The 12851-nt window shown below is 33.9% G+C and overlaps 1 protein-coding gene across 1 annotated transcript in view; it reads left to right on the top strand.

Moving 5' to 3' along the window:
* LOC118271772 (neuropeptide CCHamide-1 receptor) overlaps positions 1 to 12851 on the top strand; it is a 202901-nt gene that overhangs the window by 686 nt on the left and 189364 nt on the right. The window lies entirely within an intron of this gene.

The following is a 12851-nucleotide window of genomic DNA, read 5'->3' on the forward strand; positions in this document are numbered from 1 at the left end:
AAAATAATAACTGATAATGGACTTACTATCATTTCAGATTGTTAACTAAATAAATTGTTTATAATATCAAACTGGTAGAAAACGGCTATTACGTTGTAAGTGTATATGCGTATTTCCTATCCGAAATAGGATTAAAACGCTTTAATTTAAGATAATAGATTTAAAAAGGAAACCACTTTTATTTTATTTATTATTTCAAGTTTTTTACTTAAAAAAGTTCTTGCTTATGCCAGGTAAACACAATATTGAAAATAGTATTGGTTTCAAAGTGAGTAGAAGTTTAAGTTAGTTTTAATCAAAACCAATAGAAAGTTTACATAACTATAATTATGTTTAATATACACTTGGGAGCACGGAAACGGAGCCTCAGATAGCGTTTTCTTAGCTTTAATTTTTTGATAAATATTTTCCGATAAAAGTATTTTATTAATTGGTAACGTTATTTATATCCTTTGAAAGGCCATTTAATTAATTACCTTTAAAACGACAATATTTCTTTGCCAGAGTCTGTATTTCCTGATGGGTATAACCTAGATGTCTTCGAAGCCCGAATGAAAAAGCTGCTTATGGGCAGACGTGGTCCATCTTAACCCACCATCATCGCTTACCATCAGGCGACATAGTGGTCAAACGTCGACATAACAAAAGAGAGATTACAAGTGACACAGCTAATTTATATAATTTGACCAGACACAGCTATTGACCAATGTCACACTACAAAATGTCTATGGTTTGTAATTAGTAAACTAAATCTAAATAATCACAACACCATCAAACATAAAAAATATCAATAATTTCATTTCTGCAAATAGCCTATTTGCTTTTTTAATAGGCAGGCATAATGATAATTTTTACAATCTTAAAAATAAAAATTAAACAAAATTAATGACACTCAAACTATATATTTCAATACGAATCTAAAAAAGACAATGCCAGTTGTATCTAATACCGCCACAAATAGTAGCCCATATCCGATAGGAAATGTTTTACTAAAACAATACAGGAGTAATATCAAGCTTATATTTACTGAAGGGAATTCAGGACATCGCTTTGATAGTCGTTTTATTAGTTCCCGTTGCTATTTATGTCTTTAAATCAAAGAACACAATACCTAACTACAATACATAGGTACAATATCTACGTTACTTAGTAAAGCTATGTTTATTTAAATGGGTATTTTTATTATCACACTAATATTATAATTGTGACAAAAAACAAACATACTTTGTGTTTGTTTGGATGTTTTACCGTCAATAACGCTGAAAGTTGAGAAACAGACAGGGTATTAGTCAATTTGGGTGATAGGATACTTTTTATTTCACGGGAAGTCGTGCTGAAGCCGCTAGCAGAGGCTAGTTGTATTATATTATGTTATATAAGATGCTAAGAATTAGGTTAGTGTTTTATTTGGTAGTTAAATAATCTGTTCCTCATTTAACCGGATTTACATTTAATTTACGATTTGACCAAATGTTCTTTTGGTCGTTTGCCATCGGTTAGGAAAAACATGTTCACGTATCACACTGTAAGGTGGCGAACTTTGTGTAATATGTGAATTAAAATCCTAAGAGACTTGATCGGAGGTCTTTAAAGTACCCCCGATTTATATGAACCAAAGTCAAATATGTTTCTTTCTTCAATAAATTTAGCATATTGAAGGTGACAATATTCATGGTTAAAAATAAACAGTAGGTAAGTTCAACAGTTCATGGAAGAGTAACCAAACCTTTTAACAATGTTAACATAGGCCTGAACCTAAATTAAAACTGCAAACTCATTTTTTTTTAATAGACATTGATCCTTTGTGACCATTTGCTTAGGGTTTCATTTTTAAACCGGTGACGTCATCATCAATAGAATCAACAGTAAATAGGAATGCCATATCCACACTAATTGTGAGAGTCAACAAAATATAAATTGATGTGACGAGCCGACTGGCAGGTTTTAATGGCTTCTGTTAAGTAGAAAAAAATAAACAGTGACGAATTTGTTGGTCACGTGGCTTGTGGCTCTATATTGGTCGTAAACACTAATCTTCTATGAATTAAAGTCAAATTGAATGTAATTTCTTAAAAGACTATACTTTTGTAAAAGAGTTTCTTGTGTGTAGTTATTTGTAGTGAGGAGACAGTTAAAATGGGAAACCCATACTCGTAGCTATTAGGTGTAGGTGACTGAATAGTCGAGGCAATGGTTGGGTGAACGACTGCTGTGTGTGCAACATCTTTACTGGTTAAATTCCTGCGCCTATCATGCTGGCATTTTTTTAGTAAAATGTCCATTATAAGTCCAGAGTCAGGAAGTTTAGCGGTGTCTCTACCCTCTTGTCTCGGAAAGCACGTAAAGCAGTTGGTCCCGGCGTTCCATTGTCTCTGCCTACATCCATGGGAGACAGGCGTCAGGCTGTGTGTGTATAATAAAAGTTACCTTTTAGTTTCCACGTTCATACAGCTAGTTTAGCTTTGAATTTTCTACAAACGTAGCAACTACACGCGTCAATTACTAGTACCGCTCGCACAGAGCGCTTTACAGTGCTACCACACGCTAAATTTCCGTTTTGTATGGAACTACCTTTTATTCATGTGATGAGATCCGTGTAATAGGACGGCTCCTATTTCTATACCTATAGAGGGGACATTAATGCAGAATTTCCCACTACAAATTTCAGAATTCGAAAATTTTGCTTAGTGCTTTGCCAATGGTGAATAGGAATTGAAATATAAAGTGTAGCGTATGGGATTGACTGCCATTGGACAAATTATATCTGTTCTACATTAGTTCCCGATTAAATTAAAATCAAACGTTTCTATTTGAAAGTTATTTATTTCTTGTTAGTTTTCATTTACATACTTCTATGTTTTTATTAATACCAATATAATTGAATAACACACGATATCAATGATACAAAATCGGTCAAATGCAAAAAGACTGGCGTATTTATAAACCTGTAGTGCAAGAGTATACATTTATCTTCAACCTCTTAGTATAATTACATAAAAAAGATCCGATATTACTTACCAGTATTAAAAATACGCAAGTGTGTTGGTTTGTTTGTAGTTATTTTACGTATATGTAGAGCGTTTTTATGATAATATGATTTTAGTTTTTTCATTTTTAAGGCACCTATTTACAAATCTGTAGATTCTCTCTGTATCTAGATACAAGATACTTTTTCACGGTGATCCTAGCGATCTCTTTTAGGCAAACTTAGGATGCACTATCGAGTTTGATACGTAAAATTTTCTGTAGTTTTATCAGACTAAACAGTAGGTAGAGGAAAACTAGAAATATCCAGAAACAATCTGTACATAATAAATTATTACAAAGGAAACGAAATTTCAAACAGGAAAAATATTACCAACTAAAGCAGCAGAGAATATACCAAAAAAAATCGTGCAAAATTTCTACTTACTTACCACGTTTTTGATGGAATAACCACTACATTTTAACATTAACTAAACAAACCAAGACATTTACGTGAAGATTGATGCTTTCAAAACAGGTTTAGATATGTGAGTGAGTCGATACTACGTTTCCTGCTAAATATACCATCAAAAACATCCTGTAAAAAACCCAAGTCTCGCAGCTCAGTCTTTCTACCGTCAAAAGTTGTGAGATCCATGTAATACCAAGTCGGTTAATCTATTTAGTGTCTACTTGAAGGACCTTCTGTCTTAAGTTATTACATAAGTTATTATCATGCCAATATTAAAAATATTTAACGTTTTAAACAAATAGATCGACTTGGACATCGCTTGATTTGATTATTAGTATGTATCACACTACACAGCACGACGGGCCAGCGACCAACAGGAACGAGAGTTTCAATCGCGTGAGGCGCGAGAGACTAAAGAATCTAATATAATATTGTAATATTCATTTTGTTTTCATGCGATGTCCAAGTCGATCTATTTGTTTAAAACGTTAAATATTTTTAATATTGGCATGATAATAACTTATGTAATAACTTAAGACAGAAGGTCCTTCAAGTAGACACTAAATAGATTAACCGACTTGGTATTACATGGATCTCACAACTTTTGACGGTAGAAAGACTGAGCTGCGAGACTTGGGTTTTTTACAGGATGTTTTTGATGGGATCTCACTTCTTTTTGTAGAGCCTTTCTTTTTGATACCATCTACTTCTAACGAATTTTGTTAAAGGTCTTATGATATTTTCTTACTTACCCACCCTATACCCCCTCCCTTGCCTCATATGGTAGGTACCTATCTACACCTATTAAATTTATAACCACCACCAACCACCAACTGCATAAATAACTTTGTAATCCCATATATTTATATGGGATTACAAAGTTATTGATGCAGTTGGTGTATTTGGAAAACTGGACCGAAATTACAAAATATTTAAGTTTTCCCATGATTAAGACACTAAACTCTATATGTATTCCAAATATGAAGCTTCTAAGTCTGCTAGAAGTGCCTTGGACTTTTGATGATCGGTGAGTCAGTGAGTGACAAAATTTAGAAACTTTAACAAGTTGTCATTCTTAAACTACTGGTTCAAATTGACCGAAATTTTAAATATTCCGTGTTTATACAATGCCGGATTAGTTACTGAAGATTCAGGTTTCTTGCTTTATCCACAACCGAATTATAGGGGGTCGAAAAAGGCCCGAATTGCTTCGAGAAAAGGATGGTACGGCCGTGCCGCTTTTTTTTGCTCGACTTGGCGGGGGCACTGCCGTGCCCCCAGATAATGTAAACAAAATACTCGAGTGTGCATATTTTTAGGAGAAGAATATCTTATTTCTGAGATGTTGAGTGTTGATTGAAATTTTTTGAACTAAGTTTAGTGAGTGAAGTAATCAGTCATTGGTAAAAATTATATGATTGTTTTTATTAAACGATGCCGCATACTAGGATTTTCTCCTGTATTGTAGGTGCGTTTACAAACATACAATTTCACATACACATAACACGCAGACCCGAAACAACAATAATTAGTGGATCTCACAGTGTGATATCAGATTTTGAAATTGGATGAATCAAAATTACTTTTCGTTTGTCTATTAAATGTTATTGTTATCAGTATTACTTATACTTACTTATTTGAAATTGACGCCGCAGCTCTCATCCAATATTTTGTATCATTTATTGGAAACACATTTGCATTTATTTTTTTATTCTCTTGCAAAATATAAATTTGTAAACGAAACGAAAGTTAGTATTTTTGTTTGTTTGTTTGTTACCTACAAGACGTTACTACGTGAAATTTGGAACAGCGGTAGATTATAGTCCGGAATAACACACAGGTTACTTTTATTTCACGAGAAAAACGTGTGAAGCCGCTGGCAGAAGCTAGTATTGTAATATTTATCGAAATAAAGATAAAATATCTTTACTTTATAAATCTATCTACTAAGTTCCAACGACCAGATAGCGAGGATCATTTAATTTTAATCATGGCGGATCAAAATCCTTAATTATGTTTACAAGGAACCATAATTCGTTTGAGGAAGTAATATTTTACGATCAAATAATTTTGTGTTTCTTAATACTATTACTGTCATTTCTATTTAATTTTGGTTATTAATTGGTTTTTAATAACATTGTACGCATATTTTTATGCTTTATTAGGCTTTTCTGTGTGTCGTGGGATCGTTTCCAAAATCATATGTAATCTAGGTAGAAAAGGGTTTGTGTTTATTTCTGTTATGAAATCGTCAACTCGTTTTGTTTATAACTTCGAAACATGTTTATATCTGTTTTATATTCATGTTCTTACTTCATCAACAGTCATTAATATTTTCATGCACTAGAGGCTGCTTTTGATACAAAAAATCTGGTCGATATATTATGCCCATTGAAAGCGGAGCTTTACAGACGGTCCCATTCATATCCGCTCTGTATGTTTGTTCTTTTACAGTTGGAATCTGAAAATCACAGTTGACTAGCCTTTTAGCTCCTACAACTAACAACTCCAACTAAACTGCACTACAGACAATATTCTAACTATAGAATCTCTTGGACAAACAACTTACGATGACCATAACTTCAGGGAACTATAGCCAAATTGAAAATGGATTCTCGATTCGCCGCGTGGTTCAATTCAACTCCAATATCGAAATATTATCCGACGAAACGAGATCTTAACAGCTTACTATGATTGCTCTCGGATCTCTCTTTATCTGATATAAATCGATTATATCAAGTACTGTACTGATACGGGGAATCACAGTTGTAATAAATCTTGTTCAAGTGAGATTTCTGAAAGATATCTTAGTAGCATCTTCTAGTTTTGGTAGTTTTTGCGAGATGAAAATGCAATTTGTGGTTTTTTGTTTTCTTTGAATTGAACTTGGGATCTAACTTAGAATAATTAGATTTTATTTATGGAAATAATAACTAAAGAAAAGTGTAATTACTTCTATAAAATGCATTATTAAGTTAAGAATTAGTCATTTCAATTTATTGTGTACAAAATTTCGTCTTTCTGTAGTAACCCTAAAATTAATGCAATAATCTACTAATAATCTGCCCAATTATGTTTCTATAATAATTAAACACAGATATAATTAGCGCAGTCATTTAATAGAAACTGATTGGAAGCCAGCCCAAATAATATGAATTAGGATCATATTAAGTTGCATAATTAACGTATTATTAAGTGTCAAAACCATGCTTCGGCACGAATGGGCCGTCTCGACCGGTGTCACGACCTAACAGAAACCCTATAACCTAACCTAACCTCCAAAAGGTCGGCAACGCACTTGTAACGCCTCTGGTATTTCGGATGTCCATGGGAAGCGGTGACTGCTTACCATCGGTATCCGATGATCTAATCGTTTACTGGTTTGAACAAAAAGACTAAGTAATCAAGTATTTGTTGGTATTAGATAATTTATTACTAAAACGAATAGTGAAAAGGATAGGTCAACTCTACTTAATTCAGGTTTATGATAATAAGCAATGTTTTTAGATAACACATCTTAATCATTATATCTCTTTATTTTCAACCAACTAATATATTATTATTTTATATACAGAAGCCAATGGTATACTTGTAATAATAAATAAATAAATTAATACTATTATTAATTATAATAGATACGATTATGAACCCTATCAAATACAGCAGGTACGGTATGTATATTAGGATAGATTCACTCATTACCGTGTTCAAGTTCCGTATATGGGACAAAAAAAGGTTTTCAAGGTCATCGGAAGACCCAGCTCCGGTTTTTCATGGGAAGGTTGACGTTGATCAAGGAGGAGTCATCAGTCTGTAATGCATTTCCCGGAGAGAAAGGGTATAAGATATGACAAAGACCTTGTATAAATCTACTCATAAAATTGATAAAAAATACATGTATTACATTTACGTAACAAAATGTAGCGACATATAAAAAATTACAGATAACAGAAGTAGCACACATAGATGATCAACGAACAAATCAACGGATGACGTCACAAAAATCCTATATCGCACATAATTTATGAAATTTACATGCGAATAAACATGGATAAAAATCTCAAGGAACAACTGTTGGATAGAAAGCCCTCCAACCACGGTCATTTCGCAGTCAAAGTCAAAGCATTTATTTCAATTAATCCTTAATTAGGCACTTTTGAAACATCAAATTGAATTGTCCGTCAGTCTGTCTGCCAGTGAAGCTAGGTGCTCGTTCCAAAGTGTAGCTTCGAATGGAGATGAAGTCCTGGTCGGAGGATCCTCGTTCTCTTAGGGAACCTTACTTCGTATTCCCTAGCCCTTCCCCCTGTATTCACATTAAGCTGACAGGCAAAAAATATCCCAGTATCCTTTTCATAAAACAACAAGAACTGCGTAAAACACGTTCAAGAAGTTTCGATTACAAACTGTACTCAACCGTTTCAATCTTGATACTTTATAAAATAGAAAGACCTAGATCTTTGTCTGGTTCTATGAATCAGTTTCTTTGAGATAGTAACACAAGAACTTCAGTACGAAACGAAATATTTTCTACAAAACTACTATTTTCAACTATCAATGTTTTATTACTTTTTGATTGTTTTTTTTTACTTAGGTTGTTTTTTTTATTGTTTTACTACCACATACTACTAGTAATAAAATAGTGCGCTGTTGACTTTATATTGGTATAAGTAATTAACAATAACTACTCCGTGGTCTGAATTCTTAGTAGATTACGTGATAAGTTAAATAAGACATAACTGGACTGATAGATCTGATTTCCAAGTCAGGTCAACTATTGTTGTTAGGTGCAATCGATAAAATTCATTAACAAAACCACTAGTCCCACGGTGGGCGCCAAATGAAAATTTCTGTTCGGAACTTCATCAATATTATTTTGTTAATACTTTAACTTGTTTATTTTACAAACTTAAGTTTTCAACTAAAAGTTTTATGATTTGTGTCTTTTAAGAAATATGAAGGTTGGCGCGGTTGCTGGCCAACCAGCTGCCGCGCAACGTGTGGTGGTTTCGATTCCCGCACGGAGCAACTCTTTGTGTGATCCATAAATTGTTGTTTCAGGTCTGGGTGTCATATGCATGTGAAATTGTATGTTTGTAAACGTACTCACGACACAGGAGAAAATCCTAGTGTGGGGCAACGTTTAAAAAAAAACAAGTATTTTTATTTTTTTTATAAAAATGCGTTGTTAAGCTCTAATCTCGAAAATAGCTGAACCGATTTCGCTAACTCTTATTTTGTTGGAAGAAAAATTTTACATATTATAATAACAAGATTTCTACACACTCAATTTGCAATAGGTACATAGATATAAGATACCTCTCTCCTAGACACTAACACAAAAATATATCGTGACATATTTACAAATATCCCTACTGAATAAATAAATGCTGGTCCCTACTGTTAATCAGATGTTGTCGTGCTATGAATAATGAGTAAGATACACTAATTAGGTACATTTGGAACGACCTAACGAGTAAGATACACTACCCAATTAGGTAGGTACGTTTGGGACAAACTTTTCTTACACATCAGCTCGTCTGATATACACGGTGTAACAAAAAGGGGGTATACAAATATCAAGTGCACGGTTTCTAGAACATAACAAACGATACAGGAAGGGTTTTTTAAACTCATGTTTTCATGGAACGAAGTTATGAATTTTTTCCAATACATAAAATTCCAGAAGCCGAACATCTAAATTAGGTACTAGGCGATCAGATTTACAGAAGAAATGTTTCGTAATTAGCGAGTGACCCCTGTAGTGCTGTGATACGTTTGTATGATGATTTAAAATCAAGAACCATGCGACACCAAGTATTTGGTACCATTTTTTTTAACATATTTTAAGCTGAAACTTCGTGTAGAGATTCTATTCAACCTGTATTCTTTAGTGCTTCTTGGTGTATATGGGTATTTTGTTACACGCTGTATACGAATGGCGATGACATGTTGAATTTTCCTTATAAGGGTAAATTGAAACGTGTTCACCTTAACTAATGACAAATATATCATACGGTCGTGTAATACAGGGTGTAAACGGAACGCTCCCGGAAAACGACACAATTTTTTTGTTTTTTAACTACCGGAAAACAGTAATATGATTATTTGTTTGTTTACTATTTTAATCGCTTTAGTTTTCGTGTTATTCATACAACATCAGGCCTAATCAGTTGATTACTCCACATATAAAATATAACCGTCGTAATTCTAAAAATCTCTCAATAGTAACACTGTGTCTGAAATTGTGCCCAGTATATAGCAGTAGGCTCACCTACTATTACATGGGACTTATTACACAAATGGTAAAAAGTGGGTGTACATCGCATAACGGTAGTACGTGCCGTAATGTGCACATCTGCTTACCCTTCGGGGATAAAAGGCGTGACGTAGCCTTGCCGTCGTATTTTTTTTAATAATGATTTTCCTAGTATTTTCTCTTTATAAAATTGTTTTGTGAACTTCAACACAAACTATATTATGTATAGCTTATTCAATAAACTGTGATCAGTTCCACTAGAATTACAAACAGCGCTGCCACGAATAAACACTTGACGTAATTTAATTCCTGGTAGCAAGGATTCCAGACTACAGGTTGATTATATTGCAGCAAGCCAAACAAACTAGCTTCAGAGTTGTTTCAACAAGATTTTTATTTACACTTAAAAGTTAAAAGATATAACTAAAAAAACGGTTGTGTTTACCAAAATACAACTTTACATGCACTTAGAACAATAATTTGTGGATCTGACAGTTGCTTCGTGCGGGAATTGAACCTATTCGCCCAGTTACCGCACCAATAAAGTCAAAATCAAAGCATTTATTCTAATTAAACCATAAATAGGTACTTTTAAAACATGAACAAGAAGGGAACATTAACACATTGAACGCCGTGGTGGTCACCGGTGACCGACGACGTTAGTGGAATCCTCCGCTTGCCTTCAACAGTTTTCTATTGGCAGTCAGACTTAATAATAGTCTGTCAATCTATCTGCCAATGAAGCGGTACCCGTTCCAAAGTGTAGCTTCAAATGGAAAAGAAGGAAAAAGAAACTCCATAACTATGTAGTTTTCAAAATACTCTTGCCATCTTTACGATCACCGTATAGTAGTTAGGCCCCTATACTCAACATCCAAACAAGGCAGACTGAACAAACATAGATTAGATTTAGATTTAAATTTCAGCTGTGATCGTCCCGGCAGGGCAAAGGCCTCCCTACCCTCCTTCCGCTTCAGGCCTCTTAACAAACATAGATAATTAATTATACTCATTGTCTAAGTAATACGTAGGTGTTAAGCCAAGGATAAATTAATACAAGAGACCAGAGTTACACGATTACAATTCCTTTGAGGTATCAATTAAGGATGATATTTGCTGACACCAAGGGGTAAACCCTCCCAGAAGGACAATTCCCTTAACTAATTCCTCCCTTAAATCCCACGTACACTTACGATTTATCGTCGGAGATTTCAAGAGAAAATCAATGGGAATCTAAATTCCTTTGCATTACACTGCTAGGATTAATTAATGACTGACTATCTTGTTGATTATGAAGTCATAAGTGCGACTGCTGGACAAAGGGTCTCGGGTTCGATTCCCGGGTCGGGCAAAGTAAAACTGGGTTCATTTTCGTTTAAAAAAAAACTCAGTTCTCTCTTAAAAAAAATCTCTCAAAAAATGCACGGAATCTGGAATTATGCCCAGTACATGACAATGGGCTCACCCCTATTACATGGGACTAACAACACAAATGGTGAAAAGTGGGTGTACATTGTACAGCGGCATTACGTGCCGTAATGTGCACCTCTGCCTACCCCTTTGGGCATAAAGGGCACGACGACGATATAATTATGTATATATGACAAATAATTAATGCTATTAACGTTACGCGATCGCAGATGTCTTATGTTGTGACGTTATTAAATTTTGTAGTGTGTACTTCCACTTATGGGTAGATAATCAAAATATAGTTACTCAATTTTCGCACAAATATTCTGGCTTCATTCGTGTGGGTATGGGGATTAGTTTAGCTTTGTTGAAATAATAGTTTGATACTTCCGTGATGTATGATTTCGGGGAATTTACTATGTATACAGCGTGTAACAAAATACCCATATATACATATATCAAGAAGCACTGAAGAATACAAGTTGAACAGAATCTCTACACAAATATTCAGCTCAAAATACGTTTAAAAAAAAATTGTACCAAATACTTGATGTCTCATGGTTCTTGATTTTATAAATCATACAAAAGTATCACAACACTACAGGGGTACCAAACATTTTTTTTGTAAATCTGATCGCCTAGTACCTGTATCTACCTAATTTTGATGTTTGGTTTCTGAAAAATTTTAAATATTGGAAAAATTCATAACTTCGTTCCATGAAAACATGAGTTTTAAAAACCCTTCCCGTATTGTTTATGTTATCTAGAAACCGTGCACTTGATATGTATACCCCCTTTTTGTTACACCGTGTATAACATTGTAAATTCAAATTTTCGTGTGTATGTTTGTTATTCAATCACGTCAAAATGGCTGAAGGGATCGGGACGTCAAATTTGGAACGGGGGTAGGAATAACACATAAGACATTTTCCATCCCTCGGAACCGCAGATGAAGGCGCTGACAGAAGCTAGTGTTTTGATAAATAAATAATTTTATTGACTCAAAAACAACCTTATTTACTTGTAAATTAGGGTACAGCGATACGGATGAAGGTCGGTACAAAAAATTAAAACCTTGGCTCGTTAACGACCTTGACACAGGATAACCTAGCATCCTGTGTCCTAAGACTTAGATAAATTAGACAAAATGACAATTATTTATAAGCATTACGAGTAATTTTATAAGCATAAAGTAACAATAGAATTTTAATCGAAACCTAGTCGGTCTCTTTATTTTGCTTTGTTACAATTATTAACCATTTAACATATCTAAGTTTAAAAATATTATTCGCAACAATTTTTTTCTAATATTCAAATGAATCTACCGCTAAGCAATTCAAGCCTAATCTTTCGTTTGAAAATCTGTTTGCATTCTAATATACATTGATTAAATAAGATCATCATCATTCGCATTTTTTTTTTGTAATATTCAGTTAAGTCTACCGTGACTACCGTCAAACAATTCCTAATTTTTCCTGAAAAATATTCGTTTATTATATAGCCCGAGTATACATAATGTAGGTACCTCTATCTAACACTTAGTATACATTCATAGGCTATTCTAACAAGGTCGGGTACTATATTTCGCTTCTCTATTGACTGTCGACACGCCACAGAACCTATAAAGCATAACCTCACGCTATTTTCGTATCCATTGATCAATTTACAGATTGCTTTTCCAACTGTATCGAAGTTAAATGTGTCTTGCAAAACAATTTATTTGGTTGTTTGTCCGTCAATCACGCT

The sequence above is a fragment of the Spodoptera frugiperda genome, chromosome 5, assembly GCF_023101765.2.
Source record: "Spodoptera frugiperda isolate SF20-4 chromosome 5, AGI-APGP_CSIRO_Sfru_2.0, whole genome shotgun sequence".
In the NCBI taxonomy this organism is placed as follows: domain Eukaryota; kingdom Metazoa; phylum Arthropoda; class Insecta; order Lepidoptera; family Noctuidae; genus Spodoptera; species Spodoptera frugiperda.